Source organism: Symphalangus syndactylus, chromosome 12 (genome assembly GCF_028878055.3).
Source record: "Symphalangus syndactylus isolate Jambi chromosome 12, NHGRI_mSymSyn1-v2.1_pri, whole genome shotgun sequence".
In the NCBI taxonomy this organism is placed as follows: domain Eukaryota; kingdom Metazoa; phylum Chordata; class Mammalia; order Primates; family Hylobatidae; genus Symphalangus; species Symphalangus syndactylus.
Genome location: NC_072441.2, coordinates 65,838,809 through 65,862,780, shown reverse-complemented (window position 1 = coordinate 65,862,780; position 23,972 = coordinate 65,838,809). Strand labels below are relative to the sequence as shown.

Sequence of the window (23,972 nt, the reverse complement as noted above, 5' to 3'; positions counted from 1 at the left end):
GGGGCCCACGTGACTTGCTTCCTATGTCTTATCTATCAAGTGGTCTGGCTAGCACCATTGTGGGCAGAGCCCTGTTGTAAATTGACAATTTTAATTTTATCTAGGGCAGAATTTAGGTTGTAAATTAACTGTTATCTTGAGGCAATCTCCTGGCGAGAGAGAGTTCCAGAAGTGCCTGCTGTGTTTCAAGGTTCAGCCTCCAGAACTTCTAAGTAAACACATAGTTAGATAAGCTTGCCGTGTAGGGAGTGTCTGGTGGAGAGAAGGTAAAGGTTATAATTGCATTCCTAAAGAGCTAAGTAGGAGGTGGAGGAAAAGGAAAAAGGTTAAGAAAATTCATTTTTTTCTTTTAAAAATGTGGTAGTCAGTTACACTCATGCAGCATGCACTACTCAGGAAGGCAGCGTGTCCCTCATCAAGGCCCAGGGTCACTTTGATTTTGCATGTGCTGCTCTGTTGACCAGGCTCTGGACTGGCCTTGAGCCTCCTATGCTCCTGACCCAGCCATGGCCACATCATGCTGGGATCCAGCAGTGAGCATGCACGCAGCTCCTCAAGGTCACACAGAGGCTCCGTCTCGGGGCTTAGGATCTCAAATACTAAATACAGTTTCAGCTGAATTTCCTTTTGGCTAATTTGTCTTCTTTAGTATCCAAAGAGGAAAATCAGGCCCATTGTTCTGCTCTTAATAAAATAAAATTCAATCTGCAGAAGCAGAAGAAAGCTGGTGGTGTCTGCTCAGATATGCAAGCCTGCTTTTCTCTGAAATTGATTGATAGTTACACATACAAACATGATATCGCTTTTATGTCCCTAGAAATTCCTATTATCCATTTTACCCCTCCTTGAGGGTTTTTAGTAGTTGATGGTTTGCAGTCAGAGATGTTCTAGGAAAACCACAGAGATCTGACTAATGAAATGCAGGAAGACAGAGCCAAGAGGGAAGGGGAAGGGGACAACTGTTTTTCAGCAATTGCTGTGATTCAGACCCTGCATTAGGTATGCTACAAAACTTCTTTCATTTTTTCTCCTAACAACCCTCTGGGTTGGGTATGATGATCTTCACTTTACAAATGGTAAAGCTATGCTTCAGAAAGGGTAATGAATGTCCATGGCCACACAGCTAGAGGAGCAGGGCCAGGTTTGAACTCAGCTTTGTCTCACTAGAAAGCCTGTGCAGTTCCCAATCTTCAGGCAGCCACAGGTGAGGCCAGCTTGGAGCTTGACCTCCATCTCTGGAGTGACGATGTTTGGCTCTTGCAGCTGAGGGTGTCTGTCTGTCTGTAGCCCCTGATGCTGCCCAACCTAGCACAGTCCTTGATAACTGGTGAAATGTCCAGCTACTTTGCTGATAGTAAATGAGCAAACAGGCAAAGCAAATGCCAAGAAACTCCAGAGCAGGCAGCAGGGCTCAGCAGCACCTCCACAATTATAAAGGACGGGGTGTCAGAGTTTCTGAAATCCCCAAATTATTGTTTGTTTTTGCTCCTTGGTCCTACTGTTCCCCTTTCACCACCGTCTTCTCTACCCTCTCCTCTGAACATCCTCATAGTGGCTTCCTCTTCTTTTGTTCTCATATAAGCCTGTCCCCAGCAGAGGACTGCATACACCAATTCTCCCTGACTCTCATAAGACCTAGACCATCCCTTACAGAGATTCTCTATTTTCCAAGAGCCAAAGAGTCTTATGCCTAAGGAATAACTTTGTGACTGTGGAATTCTTTGAAGGTAATGGGGTAGGTCATCTGAAGGAAGGTATGGGAAAAGGAGAGGGTTGGAATGTCTTCCCCATGAAGCCACCAAAATTCCACTGGATGGACAGTTGCTAATATAGCTTGGATATTTGTCCCCACCCAAATCTCATGTTGAATTGTAATCCCCAATGCTGGAGGTGGGGCCTGGTGGGAGGTGTTCGGGTCATGGAGGTGGATTCCTCATGACTTGGTGCTGTCTTCATGATAGTGAGCTCTCATGAGATTTGGTCATTTAAAAGTGTATGGCACCTCCCCGTCACTCTGTGTTGCTTACTCCTGCTTTTGTCATGTGACGTGCCTGTTCCCCCTTCGCCATGACTGTAAGCTTCCTGAGGCCTCCCTATAAGCTAAGTCAGCACCATGCTTCCTGTAAAGCCTGCAGAGCTGTGAGCCAATTAAACCTCTTTTCTTTATAAATTAGCCAGTCTCAGATAGTTCTTCATAGCAATGCAAGAATGGACTAATACAGAAAACTGGTACTGAGGGGTGGGGCATTGCCATACAGATATCAGAAAATGTGGAAGCAGCTTTGGAACTGGGTAACGGACAGAGGTTGGAAGAGTTTGGAAGGCTCAGAAGACAGGAAGATGAGGGAAAGTTTGAAACTTCTTAGAGACTGGTTAAATGGTTGTGACCAAAATGCTGATAGTGATATGGACAGTGAAGTCCAGGCTTTGAGGCCTCAGATGAAAATGAGGAACTTATTGGGAACTGTAGCAAAAGCTCATGTATTATGCTTTAGCAAAGAGCTTGGCTGCATTCTGTTTATGTCCTAAGGATCTGTGGAAGTTTGAACTAAAGAGTGATGATCTAGAGTATCTGGCAGAAGAAATGTCTAAGCAGCAAAGTGTTCAAGAATTGGCATAGCTGCTTCTAACAGCCTACACTTTGAAAAAAATGACTTAAAGTTGGAAATTAAATAGGAAGCAGAGTGTAAAAGTTTAGAAAATTATCTGGCCATGTAGCAGAGAAAGAAAAAGCTTTTTTGGGAGAGGAATTCAAGCTGGCTGTGGAGCAACCACTCGCTAGAGAGATTTGCATAACTAGAAAGGAGCTAAGTGCTAATAATCGAAGACAATGGGGAAACGCCCACAGAGGCATTTCAGAGACCTTCATGGCAGCCTCTCCCATCACAGGCCCAGAGGCCTAGGGGGAAAGGATGGTTGTGGGTACAAGGCCCAGGGCCCCAATGCCTGAGGCAGCCTTAGGATGACCTGGGCAGCCTTGGGACACTGCTGCCTGCATCACCCACTCCAGCTCCAGCTTTGCTCAAAGGGCCCCAGATACAGCTCAGGCTGCTGCTTCAGAGGACACAAGCTATAAGCCTTGGCAGCTTCCATGTAGTGTTAAGCCTGCAGGCACACAGAATGCAAAAGTGAAGGAGGTGTGAGAGCCTACACCTAGATTTCAGAGGACATACGGAAAAGACTGGGTGCTCAGGCAGAACCCTGCTGCAGGGGCAGAGACCTCACAGAGAGCCTCTACTAGGGCAGTGTGGAGGGGAAATGTGGGGTTGGAGGCTCTACACAGATTCCCCACTGGGTCAGTGCCTAGTGGAGCTGTGAAAAGGGGGCCACCATCCTCCAGATCCAAGAATAGTAGATCCACTGGTAGCTTGTACCTGCACCTTGAAAAGAAGCAGTCATTCAACTCCAGCCTGTGAGAGCAGCTGCAGGGCCTGAACTCTACAAAGCCACAGGAGCAGAGCTGCCAGAGGCCTTGCACCTGTGTGCCCTGAATGTTGGGCACAGAGTCAAAGGAGATTATTTTGGACATTTAAAATTTAATGACTGCCCTGCTGAATTTTGAACTTGCATAGGGCCTGTAGTCCCTTTCTTTCTGGCAATTTCTCACGTTTGGAATGGCAATATTTACCCAATGCCTGTACCCTCATTGTATCTTGGAAGTAACTAACTTGTTTTTTATTTTACAGGCTCATAGGTGGAAGGGTTTGCCTTGTTTCAGATGTGACTTTGGACTTTTGAATTAATGTGGAATGAGTAAAGACTTTGTGAGACTGTTGGGAAGGCATGATTGTATGTAAGAAGAATACGATATTTGGGAGGATCTGGGATGGAATTATATAGTTTGGATATTTGTTCCTGCTCAAATCTGATGTGGAATTGCAATCCCCAATGCTAGAGGTAGGGCCTGGTGGGAGGTGTTTGGATCATGGAGGTGGGTCCCTCATGGCTTGATGCTGTCTTTGTGATAGTGAGTTCTTATAAGATCTGGTCATTTAAGATCAGACCGCTTGCTTGCTCCTGCTTTCACTATGTGGCGTCCTGCTCACCTTCACCTTCCATCATGATTGTAAGCTCTCTGAGGCTTCCCTAAAAGCTGAGCAGATGACAGCACCATGCTTCTTGCAAAGCCAGCAGAACTGTGAGCCAATTATACCCTTTTTTCTTTATACATTACCCAGTCTCAGGTATTTCTTTATAGCAATGCAAGAATGGGCTAATAGAGTTGCCAAGAGTGAAATTATGCCATTTTTTTAAAGGCAGCATCTGGATGAGAATCCTGGGCCTGGTTCTGAGCTACTGAAGCAGTCTTTCCTGAAACCTTTTCCTGTATCCTTTTAAATTCCTTGCAAGATTTGCACGGGGCCATTATTTTTCCCTTTGTTTCTGATCTTCACCTCTTTGCAATGATGCTGCTTCTTTAGCTGTCGACTTGGCTAAATTGTCTGAAAATGTATCATGGTACTAGGGTAAGAGTGGTCGTCTGGTGAGCTGGTACAGGCCTGTGACTGCTGGTCTTAGTGAGGGTTGGCTGAGTCAGGCTGGAGCCTTCAGGGCAACACAGAGGCCAAAACTCTGCCCCTGCCCAGGAGGAGCTTAGTGTGGTAGGGACTTGTGGTGACTTTACAATACTGTGGGTACCTAGAAATGGGGTGCTGCCATAACAAAAACCTAAAATGTGGGAATGGTTTTGGAAATGGGCCTGTTAAGTGAACAAATGGATGAGTGAATGGATGGCTAAAAATAAATTGAAAAGAACAGGGCATGTTCTGAGAACTGAAGTTATTTTGGAATTACTAGAGCAGAGAGTCCATTTTTGTGAGAGTGGCCGGAACTTTCTTCATTCAAAAACTATTTATTGCAAACTTTGTTCCTGATAGTGCATGACCAGCTGACTCTTGCAGTGATGGGCTGGACACACACTGCTGTGAAGCTGGACAGGTAAGCTGGCTGGAAGCTGGATGCGGATGCACAAGCTCCTGTCTTTGCAGAGACTCCTCTTTCTCCCCGCCTCTCAGCCTTCAGTGTTTCACAGGGACTTCACTTCAGCCTCTTTCCCTCACACTCTACCTCCTCACTCACTCCCTTGGCCCCCAAATCTGCATTCCTAGATGCTGCCTGAGCTTCAGATCCGTTGGTGGTGGGATGAATTAAGTACCCCAAAGAGAAGGCTCCAAGACACTGCTGAATGCCAGGCTTTTGTTATGCTCCCAGGGGCGTGCAGGCCAAGAGTCAAAGATGAACAGTTCAGTTAATGGAGAGTTTAGAGATCACATGGGGAAAGAGAATGAGAAGAGCCAAGCTGGCTGGCAGGAGAGAAGACATATTTAGGTTTCTGCTATCTGCTGGGCAATATCATTATTATTCCCAAACTCCCCTCGAGAACTGCAGCATATTACCTGTTATCTATACATCTCTATATAATGCACATTTATTATTATAATATATTCTATATTAATATAATTAACACATTGTCGATCCTGTATTAATTAACATTAATATGAGATTTATCATTGATAAATATTTATTGAGCACTTCCTATGTGACAGGCACAATTCACTGATGCATTGTGGATATTAGCTTTGTTTTAGGGTTGGGGGTGGCAGGGTGTGCAATAAAATGCTAACTAAGCACAGCATCAAGATGAATGTGGGCAACCAGTGAGGACTTCCACAGGGGTGCCTCCACATCCGAGCTACGCACCCACTCCACAAATATGTACTGAGCACCTCATGTGTGCCAGGCACTCTTGCATGTCCTCGGGATGCGGTATTAGATGGAGTAGGCTGAAAGCCCTGTCGCCCTGGAGCTTGCCTTCCAGTGGCTTATCTATCTACCGGTCATCAGTCGGTGTCATTCCACCCCGGATGCAACATGTCTAATGTTGGGCTCATATTCTTACATCCACCACACTTGCTTCTTTCATGTTCTTTATCCCAGTTTGTGGCAACTGTTTTCATATCTTAGCCCGGAGCACTCTCATTCATACAGTCGCTTCAAACAGAAATATGGTGCCATCCTGCACTTTTCCCCATTATTAACCCCTAAGCCCACTCTGTGCTGCTGTAACATCATCCATCAGAGCCCAGCAAGCAGCAATCATTGCTTTCAGTGTTTGTGTTCCCCACTGGATTGTGTGCTCATCTCTCTGTCACAGTACCCGGCATAGAGAAGAAGCTCGATAAACGTGTACTGAATGGAGGAGGTAATAAATTGTAATAGAGTGAGCATGAGTAAAACTGAATCCCTCAGACCTTGGAAATGTTATTATGCTCCTCTCCCTTCCCTTCTCTTCTCCCTGCTTCCTCTCCTGTCTTCTCCCCTCCCTGTCCTCTCTCTCTTCTCCTCCTCTTCTCTTCTTTCCTCTGTCCTGCTCTGCTTTCCTCTCTTATCTTCTTCCTGCCATCGGCTCTGACCAGTTAATGACAGCTTTTGCTGTCTGTTTCAGCTGCCATCTGACAGCATCAAATCACATCACTGTTTCTACTCCAGAATCGTTCCATCTGCGCCTCTCAAAATCCACACTGATTCCTGCCTGTGCCTAGACTCACCCTCACTCCCCAGTAGTGGCTGCAGTTTCCATTCAGCTCACCCCGCAAAGCATATCTGTATTTCAAAAGAAGTGTGGGACCCCACCTGGTACCACCCTGTCAAGTTAACAGTGGGGGAATAGCCTATTCAGCTATATCGCATTAATACTTAATTCATTTTACACCTGCCTTGCCCCCAAAAGGCTCTGCAGCCTACCTTTGTAGTATAAGGTAAGAAAATGATGAGCATTAACAGGGCTACCACATTCAGCTATGCAGCGTTCACTGCACAAGAATACTCACTGAGGGGAAAATTGGGGGCCCAAGTCCAGCCTATCATCTGCCCACCCAGCCATGCAGCCTGGTACAGGCTACACCTGACAAGAGAGGTGTTCTTTTTCCAGTTTGCATAAGGTCTCCTGTGGGTTAGGGTGAGAGTTAAGAGTAGAATGAAAAGATGGCCAGACGCAGTGGCTCACGCCTGTAATCCCACCACTTTGGGAGGCCGAGGGGGGCCTCTTGAGGCCACTTAATGTCAGGAGCTCGAGACCAGCCTGGCCAGCATGGTGAAACCCCGTCTCTACTAAAAATACAAAAAAAAAAAAAAAAAAAAAAAAAAAAAATTAGCTGGGTGTGGTGATGCATGCCTGTAGTCCCAGCTACTTGGGAGGCTGAGGCAGGAAAATTGCTTGAATCCAGGACGTGGAGGCTGCAGTGAGCCAAGATCGTGCCGCTGCACTCCAGCCTGGGCAACAGAGCAAGGCTTCGCCTCAAAAAAAAGAAAAAGAGTAGAATGAAAAGAAAAAGAGAAACAAGGCAAAGCACAAAAGGCGACAAGGTCCTTAGGATGGAAAAGCCCCTGGGCGCAGACGTATTCAAATCTTTGCCCACGTGTGTCCCTCAGGAGAAAGAGAACCCTAAGTGACTTCCAAGATGAGACCCACCTTTAGGCTAAAGCAAAGAAAAAGGGGAACCATTGTTGCTCTATGGGGAAAGATAAGGAGGTCTTTCCAGAAGACATGCCACACCCACAGTTTTGCAGTCTGGCTGCAGTTAGTCTCATTCCTCACCACACTGTACCTGGAGAGTCTAATCAGTTGAAGCAAATGCTTATGGAGGTAAAGGTGGCACCCATCTCCTCCTCCCATGCTTCAAAGTCAACACCACTAGCTGACTCGAATATATTTACACTGGCCAATGATTGTACCTGGGCACCAGCCTTGCCCTACCAGGTAAGCCTGGAACAGCCTGTTTCCTCAGATATTTCCCTTTGCACATTCCTGTTTCTGACTCTGATATAAATTCTGTGGGCGAAAATGAGAAATGGATTCCACAACGCTACAAGACTCTCAAAACTGAAAAATAAAGATTAGTGGCAATCTCTAACCCTCTCAAACCTGGTCTCTACTTACTGGCTTCCCTACGCTGAGCAAAAACAATTAAAACATGTTTCTGCTTTAGGATCCGACAGTCAATACTGCAACAGCATGTCCCCCTGGCTGACTGACATGTTATTGACATATTGATAATTCACAGCCATTCCAGAATTTAACTCACCAGTGGGACTAGGAAAAGATTGTGACCTCTGCTTACTAACCCAAGGAGCTCAGATTGAGAGCTTGGTGAATATTTTGCTTTGTTTAGCATGTGTAATGCCCAGGAGTAACTATTACAATAAGACAAATGAGTGTTACCTCAGGCCCACTTCTTTTAACACCCATGAGCACAAGATTATATTAACAAACGGAATCAAGAAAACCTACAAAATTTAACATCAACTAGGCAGCTGTTTCTGTAAGGTGATCTATGCCCCTCTCTCACCCCACTGCGGGGTGCATCTAGCTTTGCGCTTGAGCTGCCTCTCCCAGGAGCACTGGGGACTAGAGAGGTTCTCACACAGGCCACCTTCCTAGAGCCTGTCCCAAGGCCTCTGTTTCTAACTCCTCGGGGTCTGCAGGCCACCCCACAGCTCTCACCTGGGTGCTAGCCACCTGCCAGCACTCAAAAGCCCAGGGTCACCTCTGGCTGCATGACAGCCTTTTAACTTCTTCAGGTATTTTCTCAACATCTTTGAGTTTGTTTATGTATAAAATGGGAATCATATTCTCTACCTCATAAAATTCTTTTAAGGTTTAGATAACATATGTCAAGCACTTAAAGTATCTGGCACATTAACAGAACCTCAAATAGTGATAAGCATTGTTAATCTTAGGAGAAATAAAAGGGTGGCATGTGGGGGTTACGAGTCTAGGTCCTCTCCTTGGCGTTCCTTCTCTGGGTCCACTAGAATCCCAAATAATAAAGCAGAAAGTGAGCCTCTTCCTTCTGCATGCCATCCACTGCTCTTGGCTTATGGCCTGTGTGCTGAACACCTGCAAGGAAGACTGCTTTGTATTCACATCACTGTGGGGCTAGAGGCTGATCACAGACTGGAGAAAGGTTTCCAGCTCTTGACCTGGTTAAATAGGTGAGTTTCCTGGAATAGTGTATCTTTATCAATAATGAAAGGCATTTTATACAGATAGGGCATAAGACACACAGCCACTTTTTTTTTCCTGCTCCTAAGAAAGGACAGGAAGCAACCTTTAAGAAGACACAATTTGACAGTAACACAACAAAAACATTAAAGGGTAATAGTTAAACTTCTGTCCAAACCTTCATGCTGTGTCACATAGCAGAGAGAGAAACCAAAGCTGCTGCAATTACTTAGAGGAGGAGAAACGACACAAGTACCCTGTGCAAAAGGAAGCAGAGGATACCGTCGATCAAATGTTCAGGTTGAGTCTATTGTTACCTCTGAAAATTGAGTTAGAAAGGCTTTATAAGACTTTGGAGTCGGAGTCGGAATATGTACTCATTGGCAAACAAAAGTAAATACTGGAAGAGAAGCCACGCCCCTCAGTGGATCTTGACCCTCAGTCCCAAACCAAACCCACATGTAAACTGCTATGGTTGGCCGGGTGCGTTGGCTCACGCCTGTAATCCCAGCACTTTGGGAGGCCGAGGGGGGTGGATCACAAGGTCAGGAGTTTGAGACCAGCCTGGCCAAAATAGTGAAATGCCATCTCTACTAAAAATGCAAAAAATTAGCCAGGTGTGGTGGCGGGCACCTGTAATCCCAGCTACGGAGGCTGAGGCAGGAGAATCGCTTGAACCCGGGAGGCAGAGGTTGTAGTGAGCCGACATCGCGTCATTGCTCACCAGCCCGGGCAACAGTGTGAGACTCTGTCTCAAAACAAGCAAACAAACAAACAAACTGCTATGGTCGCGGGCAAGATAATCCAGTAGACTCCCTCAAGTTTAGATTCATACAGGCAATAAGACATTAGGGGAAGGGAACTAGCATGTTCTGAGGCTAGAATGATGTGCATATAAAATGGCCAGTGGACCACAGGGTAATTTGGAGACATGGGGCGAGTTTGACAGTAACGTGAATTGAGGAACTCACAATGGCAGAGGAAGGCAGACAGGTTACACTGCCTCAAAGCCAGAGATCTTCATTCCATCTGACCCCACCACCCATGCTCATGCGTGCAGTGCAGTACTCCTCTGCAGTCCAAAGAACCATAGGAAACCTGTCATGCATGGTAAATACCTTCCTGCATTTGATATGGAGCCTGGGATGTTCCTGAGACCCCTCCCCAAGGGGTGATTTGAAAATACACACTCAGGCCAGGCGCGGTGGCTCACACGTGTAATCCCAGTATTTTGGGACGCCGAGGTGGGCGGATCACGAGGTCAGGAGATCGAGACCACGGTGAAACCCCGTCTCTACTAAAAATACAAAAAAATTAGCTGGGCGTGGTGTCGGGCGCCTGTGTCCCAGCTACTCGGAGAGGCTGAGGCAGGAGAATGGCGTGAACCTGGGAGGCGGAGCTTGCAGTGAGCCGAGACTGCGCCACTGCACTCCAGCCTGGGCGACAGAGCAAGACTCCGTCTCAAAAAAAAAAAAAAAAAAAAAAATGAAAATACACACTGAGAAAGTAAAGAATAGAAACCAGAGTTTAAAGGCCAAAGACATAGAGGGAAGGGTTTAAGTATGAAACGACTCTCTAGTCCACAGCTTACTTCCAAGCGGAGTGGTCCTCAGCAGTAATTTCTGCATAAAGTTGCAATGCTTTGTGCCCTGATCTCTGAGTGAATGTATTCCCCATACTCTGCCCGTAATTAGTTTAATGAGAATCAGGGCTCCAGCCAAGGGTAAACACCATGGGCCGAGCATGAGAAATGCTGACTGTCTCTGAGGAGGCTCAGTACAAAACCCTGTTGCTGCAAGTCAGTTTTCCAATCCCAGTGACAGAAACCCAGCTCAAAAGAGTATAAGCAACATAGGAAATGTATTAGCTCCTGAGAAGAGATGGATCCAGAGGCTCAAACATTGTCTTTAAGGTTGCCTTTAGCTTTCCATCTCTCTGTGATTTCTCTTTGTACATTGGCTTCATTTTCTCCAGATGATGAAAGTGTCCTCCGTGCCCCTGTACCACTGGAGAAGATGGCTGCAAGCAGTTCCAAGCCATCCTTAGAGCATGTTATGCAAGAGGAGGGCAGAACTGCTCTCCTCTGGCTGCCACATCAATGCCTGAAGCAGGCTCTGATTGGCTGTGCTTGAGTCATATGCCCAGCTCTGTGCCAATCACTGTGACAAGGGCTAGAGGGCTACTCCTATTGGCTAGGCTAAGGACAGGGCACCTTCCCTGCATTGGGGGAGGTGAGGTCAGCCCCACCTTAACCACATAGAATGGGTTCCAGGAAGGAAAGTGTAGTTTTATTTCCAAGAGAAGTGGGAGGTAAGCTGGGCAGGCAAAAACAACAAATGTCCCTTGCTTCTGGCAGATAGCAGAGCTCCGTTTTGGAGAGGGGTAAATTGACACAGCTAGATCCTCTGCTAGGATAAATTCTAGACATTCAGAAAGAGGGCAAATCTATTGGCCTTAAGTTGAAATCCAGATTCCATGAACCCTCTCCTCACCCCCACCACCTTGGAAGCGCTGGGACGCAGCAATGTTGAGAGGATGGGATTCTGTGCTACTGAGGGATGGCTCGCAGGTAATGTGGGCATGTCTCTTCCTTACATCCGTAAAGAGGCAAAATAAAAAATAACATAGCAGCACCAAATAACCTATCTTCCTGACCAGGGCCCTCCTCTATTCTGCTGGCATAAGTGCATTCCCAGCTCCTGAACCCACGGGCTCTCTCTCCTCCTTGTTGGTTGAGCAATGTCTGTATTTACTAAACAGGCCCAGTGAAGCAGTACATTCCTTCCAGACCCAGCACAGCCTCAGGCACAAAAGAGGCCCTTGATAAATGTTTGTTGAGGCCTTTTCCCACCAGATGAAAGTAAATACTTTGGGAAGACTTTGGAAGAAAAGTGACCTGGCCTCCCCGTTGGTAGTTTTTCCTTTAGCTGGTGAAAGCTCCTTAAAGGGCCTGGATGGGCTGTTCCAGAAGACACTCACAAATGTAAACAGAGACAAATGCCCACAGCCCATGCACACCTGTTTCCCCCTGTTAATACTTAACAGTTAGTAGCTGTTAAGTATTTGATTACTCCTTTCCTACAAAAAAAGCATTTCAAACCCAAAGGGAATATGGCTCATTTATTTGCTGAGTGGGACTGGAGGCCCATAGCCGCAGAAGATCCTGGCCCCACAGCAGCAGAGAGTAAGCTCAGAATGCTGTCAGGTCTCTCCTGCTGCCTCTCACCACGATGATGTAGTGGAAAAATGGTCAACAAAGCTGTTTCCTACTGTGTCCTAAATGCCCATCATGGGAAGTCCCAGGTAAGTCCAGAAAAATATTTATATTGCGTTGTTATGGCTGAATTGTGTCTCCAAATTCATATGTTGAAGTCCTAAACCCCAATACCTCAGAATGTGACTGAACAGGCATACCTTGGAAATATTGTTGGTTGAGATTCAGCCACTGAAATAAAACAAATATCACAATAAAGCCAGTCACGCACATTTTGTTTTGGTTTTGCAGTGCGTATAAAGGTTATGTTTATACTATGCTGTAGTTTACTATGTGTGCAACAGCATTATATCTAGAAAAAAATGAACATAACTTAATTAAAAGATGCTTTATGACTAAAAAGCGCTAATGATCATCTGAGCTGTCAGGGAGTTGTAATCTTTCTGCTGGTGGAGGATCTTGCCACAATATTGATGACTGCTGACTGACCACAGTCGTAGTTGCTGAAAGCTGGGGTGGCTGTAGCAATTTCTTAAAATAAGACAATGAAATTTGTCTCATTGATTGACTCTTCCTTTCACGAAAGTTTTCTCTGTAGCATGAGATGCTGTTTGATACCATTTTATTTTATTTTATTTTATTTTATTTTATTTTTTGGAGACAGAGTCTCACTCTGTCGCCCAGGTTGGAGTGCAATGGCATGATCTCGGCTCACTGTAACCTCCACTTCCCAGGTTCAGGTGATTCTCCTTCCTCAGCCTCCGGAGTAGCTGAGACTACAGGCACGCGCCAGCACACCCGGCTAATTTTTGTATTTTTAGTAGAGACAGGGTTTTGCTATGTTGGCCAGGCTGGTCTCGATCTCCTGACCTTGTGATCCGCCCAGCTCGGCCTCCCAAAGTGCTGGGATTACAGGCATGAGCCACTGTGCCCGGCTTTGATACCATTTTAACCAGAATGTCTTTCAAAATTGGTCTCAATTGAAAGAAATTGAAGAAGACACCAAAAAATGGAAAAATATTCCACGTTCATGGATTGGAAGACTCCATCTTGTTAAAATGTCCATACTACCCCGAAAAATCTACAATTCAATGCAATTCCTACCAAAATACCAATGGCATTCTTTACAGAAATAGAAAAAAAAATCCTAAATATATTGAACCACAAAATACCCAGAATAGCCAAAGCTATCCTAAGCAAAAAGAATAAAACTGCAGGAATCACATTACCTGACTTCAAATTATACTACAGAGCTATAGTAACCAAAACAGCAAGGTACTGGCATAAAAAGAGACACATAGACCAATGGAACAGAATAGAGAACCCAGAAACAAATCCACACACCTACAGTGAACTCATTTTTGACAAGACGCCAAGAACATATACTGGGGAAAAGACAGGCTTTTCCATAAATGATGCTGCAAAAACTAGATATCCATATGCAGAGGAATGAAACTAGACCCCTATCTCTCACCATATCCACAAATCAAATCAAAATGGATTAAAGATTTAAATTTAAGACCTCAAACTGTGAAACTACTATAGGAAAACATTGGGGAAAATCTCCAGGGCATTGGTCTGAGCAAAAATTCCTTGAGCAATATCCCACAAACACAGGCAACCAAAGCAAAAATGGACAAGTAGGATCACATCAAGTTAAAAAGCTTCTGCAGAGAAAATACAGTCAACAAAGTGAAGAGACAACCCACAGAATGGGAGAAAATATTTGCAAACTACCCATCCCACAAGGGATTAATAACCAGAATACATAAGGAGCTCAAATAACTCTATAGGGAAAAAAATTTAATAATCCAATAAAAAATTAGCAAAAGATCTCAATAGACATTTCTCAAAAGAAGACACGCAAATGGCAAACAGGTATATGAAAAGGTACTCAACATCACTGAGTATCAGAGAAATGCAAATCAAAATTGCAATGAGATATCCTCTCACCCCAGTTAAAATGGTTTATGTCCAAAAGAAGGCAATAACAAATGCTGGCAAGGACATGGAGAAAAGGGAACCCTATATGCTGTTGGTGGAAATGTAAGTTAGTACAACCACCATGGAGAACAGTTTGGAGGTTCCTGAAAAAACTAAAAGTTTAGCTGCCGTATGATCCAACAATCCTACTGAAAGTAAACCCAAAAGAAAGGAAATCAGTACGTCGAAGAGATATCTGCACTCCTATGTTTGTTGCAGCACTGTTTATAATAGCTAAGATTTAGAAGCAACCTAAGTGTCCATCAACAGATGAATGAATAAAGAAAATGTGGGGCTAGGCACAGTGGCTCACGCCTGTAATCCCAGCACTTTGGGAGGCCAAGGCAGGTGGATCATGGGGTCAGGAGTTCAAGACCAGCCTGAGCAAGATAGTGAAACCCTGTCAGTACTAAAAATACAAAAAAATTAGCCAGGCACGGTGACGGATGCCTGTAATCCCAGCTACTTGGAAGGCTGAGGCAGAGAATTACTTGAACCCAGGAGGCGGAGGTTTCAGTGAGCCAAGATCGCGCCACTGCACTCCAGCCTGGGCGACAGAGAAAGACTCCATCTCAAAAAAATAAATAAATAAATAAATAATAAATGTGGTACATACACATATGGAGTACTATTTAGCCATAAAAGAAAAGAGTGAGATCCACTAGTTTGCAATAATATGGATAGAACTGGAGATTATTATGTTAAGTGAAATCAGCCAGGCACAGAAAGACAAACATTGTATGTTCTCACTTATTTGTGGGGTCTAAAAATCAAAACAATTGAACTCATGGACACAGAGAGTAGAATGATGGTTACTAGCTGGGAAGGGTATTAGGAAACTCGGGGGGAGGTGTGGATAGTTGATAAGTATTTAATACAAAAAACAGAATGAGTAAGACCTACTATTTTATAGCACCATAGGATGAGTATAGTCAATAATAACTTAATTGTACATTTTTATTTTATTTTTTATTTTTTTGAGACAGAGTTTCACTCTTGTTGCCCAGGCTGGAGTGCAATGGTGCAATCTTGGCTCACTGCAACCTCCGCCTCCCGGGTTCAAGTGATTCTCCTGCCTCAGCCTCCCAAGTAGCTGGGATTACAGGCATGCACCACCATGCCCAGCCAATTTTGTGTTTTTAGTAAAGACAGGGTTTCTCCATGTTGGTCAGGCTGGTCTCAAACTCCTGACCTCAGGTGATCTGCCTGCCTCAGCCTCCCAAAGTGCTGGGATTATAGGCGTGAACCACCGTGCCTGGCCGAATAGTACATTTTTAAATAATGTAAAGAGTGTAATTGGATTGTTTTTATAACTCAAAGGATAAATTCTTGAAGGGATGTGTTAGGAATAAGGCTCAAAATCCTAAGGAAATTGAACACCCAAAGGATTCTTAGCAAAGCAATTTCACTTCTGTGCAGAGGGGTGCCTCCTTGGCCAGTCGCCATGAGAGCACACCTGAACAAAGGGGCATGAGAGCCTTTATTCCTGACGCAAGTCCTGCCCCTGTACCCTTTCCTCATTGGCCGGGGTCAGGTCGTACAATCTAAACTAATCCCGGTTGGCTAAACATTTGATTTTTTTAGATAGGGTGGGCACGTAAAAGAAAGTGGAGAGGAAGGGGAAAGGGTGTCTGTAATGAGCTAGAAAGTTAGTCCTCTTTCCAAATAAGGAAAGGAATGTGAGCTGGTACTCATAATGCTTGGTACTGTGGCGTGCCTGTGCACCTAACAAAGGCAAAAAGGAAAAAAAGGAGAAAAAAGGAGAAAAAAAGGGGGTGGGTAACTATGAATTAAAGAATAACAGATTGATCAGATTATTTGAAGAGAAACCTCATCATATCCCACAGATGGAAAAAAATTGGACATAATCCTCTCAAACCCTGTCACTGCTTTAGGCTTCTGTAATATTCTAAAACCTTTGTGGTCATTTTAACGATGGTCACAGCATCTTCACCAGGAGTGGATTTCATCTAAAAAAAAACAAAACAAAACAAAACAAAAAAACACTTTCTTGGCTCATCCATGATAAGCAACTCCTCATCCATTCAAGTTTTATCATAAAACTGCAGCAATTCAAAATGTCAACCTGGAGGAAAAAACAGAGACAAAATTAGTGTAAGTAGAGAGTTTATTTGGGTCAAGTTTGAGGACTGCAACATAGGAGCATAGAATGAAATTGCCCTGAACATATGCTCTAATTAGCAGCAGGTATAAGTGGGTTTTTAAAGGAAAAAAGAGCAAGTTCTGAAGGTGTTTACCAAGAATTTACATTAAAATAACATAAGCTATTCATTGGCTATACATTGTCCTTTGTATCACAAATTCCAGGAACAAGAAGATCATGGGTGAGGCAGCTGCTCAGAAACAAATGTCTTTCAACAATTACCCCCAGGCACGGGTAGGTGTAAGTCTTTCTGGTCTGAGCTGTTTTTCTTTTCTCAAGTTACATCTTCAGGTTCCACTTCTAATTCTAGTTTTCTTGCTATTTCTATCATATCTGCAATTACTTCCTCCACTGAAGTCTTAAGGTCCTCGTCAATCATGAGGGTTGGAATCAACTTCTTCCAAACTCCTGCTAATGTTGATATTTTGACCTCCTCCCATGAATCGTAGATGTTCTTAGTGACATCTAGAATGGCGAATCCTTTTCAGAAGATTTTTAATTTTACTTTGCCCAGCTCCATCAGAGGAATCACTGTCTGTGGCAGCTATAGCCTTACAAAATGTATTTCTTAAATTACAAGACTTGAAAGTCAAAATTACTCCTTGATCAATGGGCTGCAGAATGGATGTTGTGTTAGCAGACATAAAAACATTAGTCTCCTTGTACATCTCTATCAGAGATCTTGGATGACAAAGTACATTGTCAATGAACAGTAATATTTGGAAAGAAATCTTTTTTTCTGAGCAGTAGGTCACAACAGTGGGCTTAAAATACAATTGACCCTTGAACAACACAGGTTTGAACTATGCAGGTCCACTTATCCATGGATTTCTGCTCAGGGAGAGGGAGAGATTGGGGAACAGTCAATCAGTGGAGCAATCAGAACACACAAATTCATCAATTATGTTTGCCGTTTTATATAGGTACAGTCCATGGCACCCCAAAACAATTATAATAGTAACATCAAGTATCACTTATCACAGATTATCATAACAGAAATAATAATGAACAGGTCTGAAATATTATGAGAATTACCAAAATGTGACACAAAGCCATGAAGTGAGCACGTGTATTTGGAAAAATGATGCCAATAGACTTGCTCAATGCTGGGTTGCCACAAACCCTCAATTTGTGAAAAAAGCAGTTTCCGTGAAGCATAAAAAAGCGAAGTACAATAAAACAGATAAAGTATGTCTGTATTTGGAGATAGGGTCTTCTAAGAGGTAATGAAGTTAAAATGAGGTCATTTGGGTGGGCCCTAATTCCATATGACTGGTGTCCTTATATGAAGAGGAGACTAGGACATGGACACACATCGAGAAAGATCATGGGAAGACACAGAGAGAAGGCAGCCGTCTGTAAGCCAAGGAGAGAGGCCTCACAAGAAACCAACCCTGCTGACACCTTAATCTCAGGCTTCTGGCCTCACGAATTGTGAAAAAAAAAATTAATTTCTGTTGTTTAAACCACACAGTCTGTGGAATTTTATTATGGCAACCCTAAAAACTAATACATGTGCTTTACAATTTACAAAGCTTTTTCTCATAAACTAACTTAAATGTCAAAACAATCCAGTTGTGCAGAATATTATCCCCATTTTACTGAGGAAACAGACTCAGAAACTAATAGCCTAACGTCCCAGTGTTCATGCGTGGCAGATTTTGGCTTGGATCCAGACTTTCTGACTCCAGATCCCAGGTTCTTTCAAATGGACTGTTTCCTTTTTGCAAAGTGCTCAGCACCATCGTTTTCATGTTTTTCTGTCCATCAGCCATTTACAGGCAGGCTACAATCTGTTCCCTTAGTCTGGAGAGTGGCTAAGTGATGTGCTTAGGCTTACACAATGAGCTGGTGGCAGGAAGGGTATTAAAGTGGCTCCTGAAATTCTAGGTCATTTTAAAGTGATGATTTCTTAATTTTCCTGTTCACTCAGCCAAATTCAAAGAGTCAAGGATTTTTGAGTAGCTTTGTTCCTGGTGCAGAACAGCCCCATCTCTAATGTCTACTTCAGGTGAGCCTGCCGCAGGTGATCCAGGAATTCAAACGCTGAGCACCTGAAGAATCTAAGTTATTTACAGGCCTCACTGCAGGGTTTGGCCCTTAAGGAGCTGCTTTTGGCCCTTAAGGAGCTGCTTTTAACTGTCACCACCTACTGGGAGGATAATTGACCAGGGAACTGAGTTGTCTGTGGTTTGCTTTCAACTTAAAATAGTCATATCTTTTCCTGAGAATATTGATTGAAAAACTGATATCAAAATAAGCAAAGGAGCTACACTAGCAAATTTCAGTGAATGAGGCTTTTTCCTCTTTGGGAGAAGGTGAAAGTGCATGATAGGTTAGTGAGCAAGATTTTAAAATGATTTTCTTACTTAGTGCACCAACAGCAGGAAAAGATACCAGAATACATGAAAGGGGAAATTGTACCCACCATCCTGCCACCCCATTTTTTCTCTTTTTTGGTGTGTTTTTCTTTATCCAGATGTACATATAGTTTTTACCACTGCACTCATGGCAGAGATGAGATTTTATATTTTCACTGAACATCATAATATAACCACATTTCCAAGTCACCACATAATCCTCATGATTTTGTATATATATATATATCTCCTCATGATTATATCTATCCTCATTTTATATATATATATATATATATTTTCTTTTTTGAGACAGGTGTGCCTTTATTAGCTGAGCCACTACTTGAGGTGGATGAAGCAGGAGGAGTGGGTGGCCCTGAAGCCGGCTGTGCCTCACGGGCTTGTAGGTGATGGAGAACTCGCCCAGGTAGTGACTGATCATCTCCGACTCGACCTCCACCTGGTTGAAGGTCTTGCCGTTGTAGACGCCCACCATGCTGCCCACCATCTCGGGCAGGATGATCATGTCCCGCAGGTGAGTCTTCACCACTTCCGGCTTCTCCATGGGCGGCATCTCCTTCTTGGCCTTGCGCAGGCGCTTCAGCAGCGAGTACTGCTTCCGCCGCAGGCCCCAGTTCAGCCGCCGTCGCTGGCGCGCACTGTACAGCTATATCAGCTTCTCGGAGGACATGTCCAGCAGCTGCTCGAGGTCCACGCCGCGGTAGGTGAACTTGCGGAAGGAAGGTCCGCTTCTTCTTCTGCTCTACCTCTGCCATCTTGCCAGATCCTCAGAAAAATGATTTATATTTTTTAATGGCCACATAATATTACTTGAAATGATGGAACCGTCGTTTGTGCAACCAGTCCATTTTCCTTAGTCATTTAGGTTGTTTCCAATTTTTCGCTTCAGGTGATACATCCTCTTCGCAGACTGCAGAAAAACAACAGATTTGTGATTTAACTAGGAGTTTTCTGGGATCAAACAGTGGCTTCGTTTACAGGTGGGTTGCCGAGCGGCCATGGTAACTGATGGAGCAGTCACTATGGCAGTCAGTAGGGCTGAGTGGGAAGGGTGCCTTGGGAGCCTGGAAGTCTGGGAGCCAGCAGGGCCGCAATCGTCCATTTCCCACCCAGTCTTTCCTGTCTCTCAGGGACCCCTGGCAGTTGCTCAGCTGATGCTGAATTGAGAAGCAGCCTGTGAACATTGAAGGGTATATGGCAGGGAATCCCAATTTGGCTTCTGCAAGAAGTAGAACCAACAATGAGCTACCTGGGGAGGCCCTGGGCCTCCGACTCTTGCTACTCCTTGGAGCCTCAGGTCTCCGAGAATAAACACCTGGTATACTCTAGGGACCTAACTGCTAATCCCAGGAGCCCGAGCTAAAGAGAAATAGTGTGTTTTGCTTGTTTCATCAAGCTGAAGTCTGGCTCACCTGATCCTGGCTTATTTTCTGCTTCTCTGCAACTTCTGCCTGAGGGGACAGGCAATCCCAGCCTATACACAGCCTGGGCACAGCCCTCCAGGTCCTGCTGGGGCCAGAAATTCCTTCTGGCTTTAGGACTTCTCATCCTGGTGCTTCTTGCCTGAGCCCTTTGGGAAAGGCACCCTGTGGATGAGAATTGCTGACAGTTTAGGGGAGTGAAAACATGCAGGAAGGCAGATGTTCCCGTTGCGTTTAAGATCAGCTGTATTTGGAGAGAATTCAAAATGCAAGCGTACTAATACAGTCATTGGAGGCCAAGTTAATTTATTGCCTCCTGGTTACAGCATCAGTCCCGCCCCTTAGAACGAGCTGAATTTTGGAGTCTGGTGGCCAGGCAGAATCCTATGGAACCTTCTCCAGCGTCCTCTTCATGGTTGATCTCAAGGTCACTCAGGGCTTGTCTTGACTAGTAATAATAGAAGAAGCCATCACTTATAGTCTTTCTTGCTTAGTACTCTACAAAATGCTTTACATACGATATCTCAGTCCTCACGAGAACCCTATAAAGAAAGAATTATTGCTGCCTCCATTCTATAAATGAAAAAACTAAGATTCAGAAAGGTCAAGTAACAAACCCCGTCACCGAGCTGGTAAGTGGCACAAAAAAGAAACTCAGATTCGGGCAGGCTTGTGTGTACACTCTCCCTGTGAGCGATACTGCCTCCTGCCAGCCTAGCCACAACCACAGGAAAATAATAATAGCTCAACCCTTCATCAATGTAAGGCACTTTGCTAAGGTGTTTGCTTGCATTCTTCTAACTCTTGAATGAGGAAACTGAGAATCAGATTAATTCATTTCCCCAAAGTCACACAGCTGGTATGACAGAAACTATTTTTCTCTAAAATCTAATTTCTCCTTCTTGTACAGTAGTAGACCCTCATTTTTAGCTGAGCATGTGGCCTTCTAGAGTTATGACTACATTCTCCAGACTCTGTTGAAGCTAGGTGTCCGTGTGATTAAATTGTGGGCAGTAGGATATAAGCAAAAGCGGTATGTGCAACTTCTTGGAACTCTCAGCCTTCTCTCCGCTGCTGAAGTGCAGACGTGACAGCTTGAGCCAGAGGGTGCCAGCCAGTGCCATGATGTGACCAAGGCCATCAACAGTAGAGCCACAAGGGAGCAGGAGCCTTGGTCCCTGAGGACATGCTGGAGCTAACTTGGGAATCCTGAGTGGCCACCTCCAAAATTTTACATGAAAGAGAAAAGTAAACATCTAACTTGCTTAAGCTGCTATTGTTTTGGGGTTTGTCATTTACAGCCAAACCTAATCCTCATTAAAATAGTGGTAGAACTGAAATTTGAACCAGTTTACTCCCAAGACCAAACTTAACCTCTTTGACATATTATTTCTACTGTAAAACTCTACGCCCACACCGGTTCATCTTTAAAAAAAAAATTTTTATTTTCTCACATTTCTAGAGGTTAGATCCAATATCAGTGCGCCACCAGGGTTGGTTTCTGATGAGGGCTCTCTTCCCTCATGGTGGGTGGCTGCCTTCTGGCTGTGTCTTCATATGGCCTCTTGGCTATGCTTGTGTGGAGAGAAGGTTCCCTGGTGTCTCATCTTCTCATGAGGATAACAGTCCTATGGGATAAGGCCTTGCCCTTATGACCTCACTTAACCCTATTACTTTCTTATAGACCTTATGTTTACTGGTTTATTATAAAGGATACGGATGAAGAGACACATAGAGCATGGTTTGGGGATAGGAGTGTGGAGCTTCTGTGTCCTCTCTGGGTGCACCACCCTCCATGTGTTCAGCTATCTGGAAGCTCCTGGTTCATCTTATTACCAGTGTCTTCCATTCCCTTCCTTTGAGGAGTCAGTCAATATGTACCAAGTGCTAGGCTCTGTGCTAGGGAATAAATCAAAAATATAAATATGAATGAGGCTTGGTTAGTGCCCTCGAGGAGCTGGCAGTCCATCTTGGAAGACAGATGGCTAAGCTAATAAATGAAAGACAATGCAGTGAGTCGTGTAATAAAGACATGGGCCCAATGTTGTGGGAGCCTAGAGGAGTGGCTCACTGCCCGGGTCTGGGAAGGTTTTGCCGAGAGTGCAGCAGACAAGGTGGACATGCCAAGTGGCTGCTAGCGTATGAAGTGTATTTGCTTCTCAGTCACCAGTACATTTAAACCACGGTCCTCCAAAGACTCTTGCTTGTCTAGAACATAGCCTACTCTCCTTACCCTAGAATTTTAGACTCTAATTCTTCAGCACCGGAGACCCCTAGAGTCAGCCCCTTAGGAATCCAGACTTTTTCTTCTTGCTGGACCCAAGGCCATGAAGAAAAATGTGTGTTGGACCCTGAAGTTCAGCTAACTCATGACAAGGAAGAAAATGGAAGCAGGAAGCCGGAAGGCCACTATCAGCAGGGCTAGACAAATAAAGATTCCTCAGCATAGCTGTGAAAGCCAGAATGAGTTGTAATTACTCTGTGCTTGGAAATGGTGTCTCCACTGTGACCTTTCTACCTGCTCTTCTAATGGTGGAGCTGCTGTCATTGTTTATAAAGCCCAGACCTGGCTTTCCCTGATTGGAGCCAATTAGAATAACCCCAAGAGGGCAGCCAGGACCGCTTCACTGCTAATGAGGGCAGCTGACGTGTTGGCGTAGGCTTATTTGCCCAGTGATGAGCAGATGGGAAAGCTTATCCCGCCAAGCGGTCCCTTTCTTTCCCCTCCCAGTGCCTCCAATAAGTCTATCAACTATTCTGAGCACCTGCTTTCAAAAAAGGGATGACATCTACTGAGAGAAGAGATTATTTCCTGGGTAATGAGGCCAAGCAACACTTTTCCTTACTCAGCATATATTTATTAAGCAACTACTATGTGCCAGGCGCAGTGCCAGAGGTCACACATAATAATACGATATAGGCAGAGGCAAATTTACCATGAAGTTAATGAAACTTAAGCTTTAGGGCTGCCCATTAGGACAAGTTCTGAAGGGGACCCTAGTAATGTGTTCATGGCGGTCACGTTTTGTGAAACTTGCCAAAGTCAGCTATTTGAACCACACTCAGTTAAGACTGCTATCTCGGCCGGGCGCGGTGGCTCACGCCTGTAATCCCAGCACTTTGGGAGGCCAAGGCGGGTGGATCACGAGGTCAGGAGATCGAGACCACGGTGAAACCCCGTCTCTACTAAAAATACAAATAATTAGCTGGGCGCGGTGGTGGGCGCCTGTAGTCCCAGCTACTCGGGAGGCTGAGGCAGGAGAATGGCGTGAACCCGGGAGGCGGAGCTTGCAGTGAGCCGAGATCCCGCCACTGCACTCCAGCCTGGGCGACAGCGAGACTCCGCCTCAAAAAAAGACTGCTATCTCTTTCCACTCAGACTTCCCCTGTCACACTCCCCCTCATGTTGCCCAGAACTGAAGTGGCCATGGACATTTTTGCGATCTGGCTAGGGGAAGTTAAGTTGGGGATACAGTTGTTTTATGGGACATATCTAGGTGGTTTGCAGTCACTGTTGTATAGAGTTGGTTTTCGCTAGCCATCTCAGTGCAGAAATGGCTCCCAGAAACACGCTTACTGCCCATGGTGCCAACTTACCTGGCATTATGACACTCAAATGCCGGACCAAAGACCATATGAGATTTGCGAGTGTCCTATACAACCTGGCCCTGGAAGCATGTGGGTAATGGAGGAGAAACAAGATTTGAACTGTATAGAGCCAAAAGCTAGTCTGTAGGAAATTCTTCCAATCATCAGATGTGTAAGATTGTAAGTGCAGAATCCAGTTCTCACTGATACCTAGTCATAT

The 23,972-nt window shown here is 44.7% G+C and overlaps 1 long non-coding RNA gene and 1 pseudogene across 1 annotated transcript; one reads left to right on the top strand and one right to left on the bottom strand.

Annotated features, from left to right (window-relative positions):
• The first annotated feature begins 12,115 nt into the window (after positions 1 to 12,115).
• LOC134734174 (uncharacterized) lies at positions 12,116 to 22,580 on the top strand. The gene is made up of 4 exons (XR_010117511.1): positions 12,116 to 12,307; positions 16,530 to 16,599; positions 19,633 to 19,723; positions 22,403 to 22,580. It is a non-coding gene; the product is annotated as an uncharacterized lncRNA (long non-coding RNA).
• LOC134734172 (small ribosomal subunit protein uS19-like) lies at positions 19,062 to 19,498 on the bottom strand (annotated as a pseudogene).
• Positions 22,581 to 23,972: the final 1,392 nt, after the last annotated feature.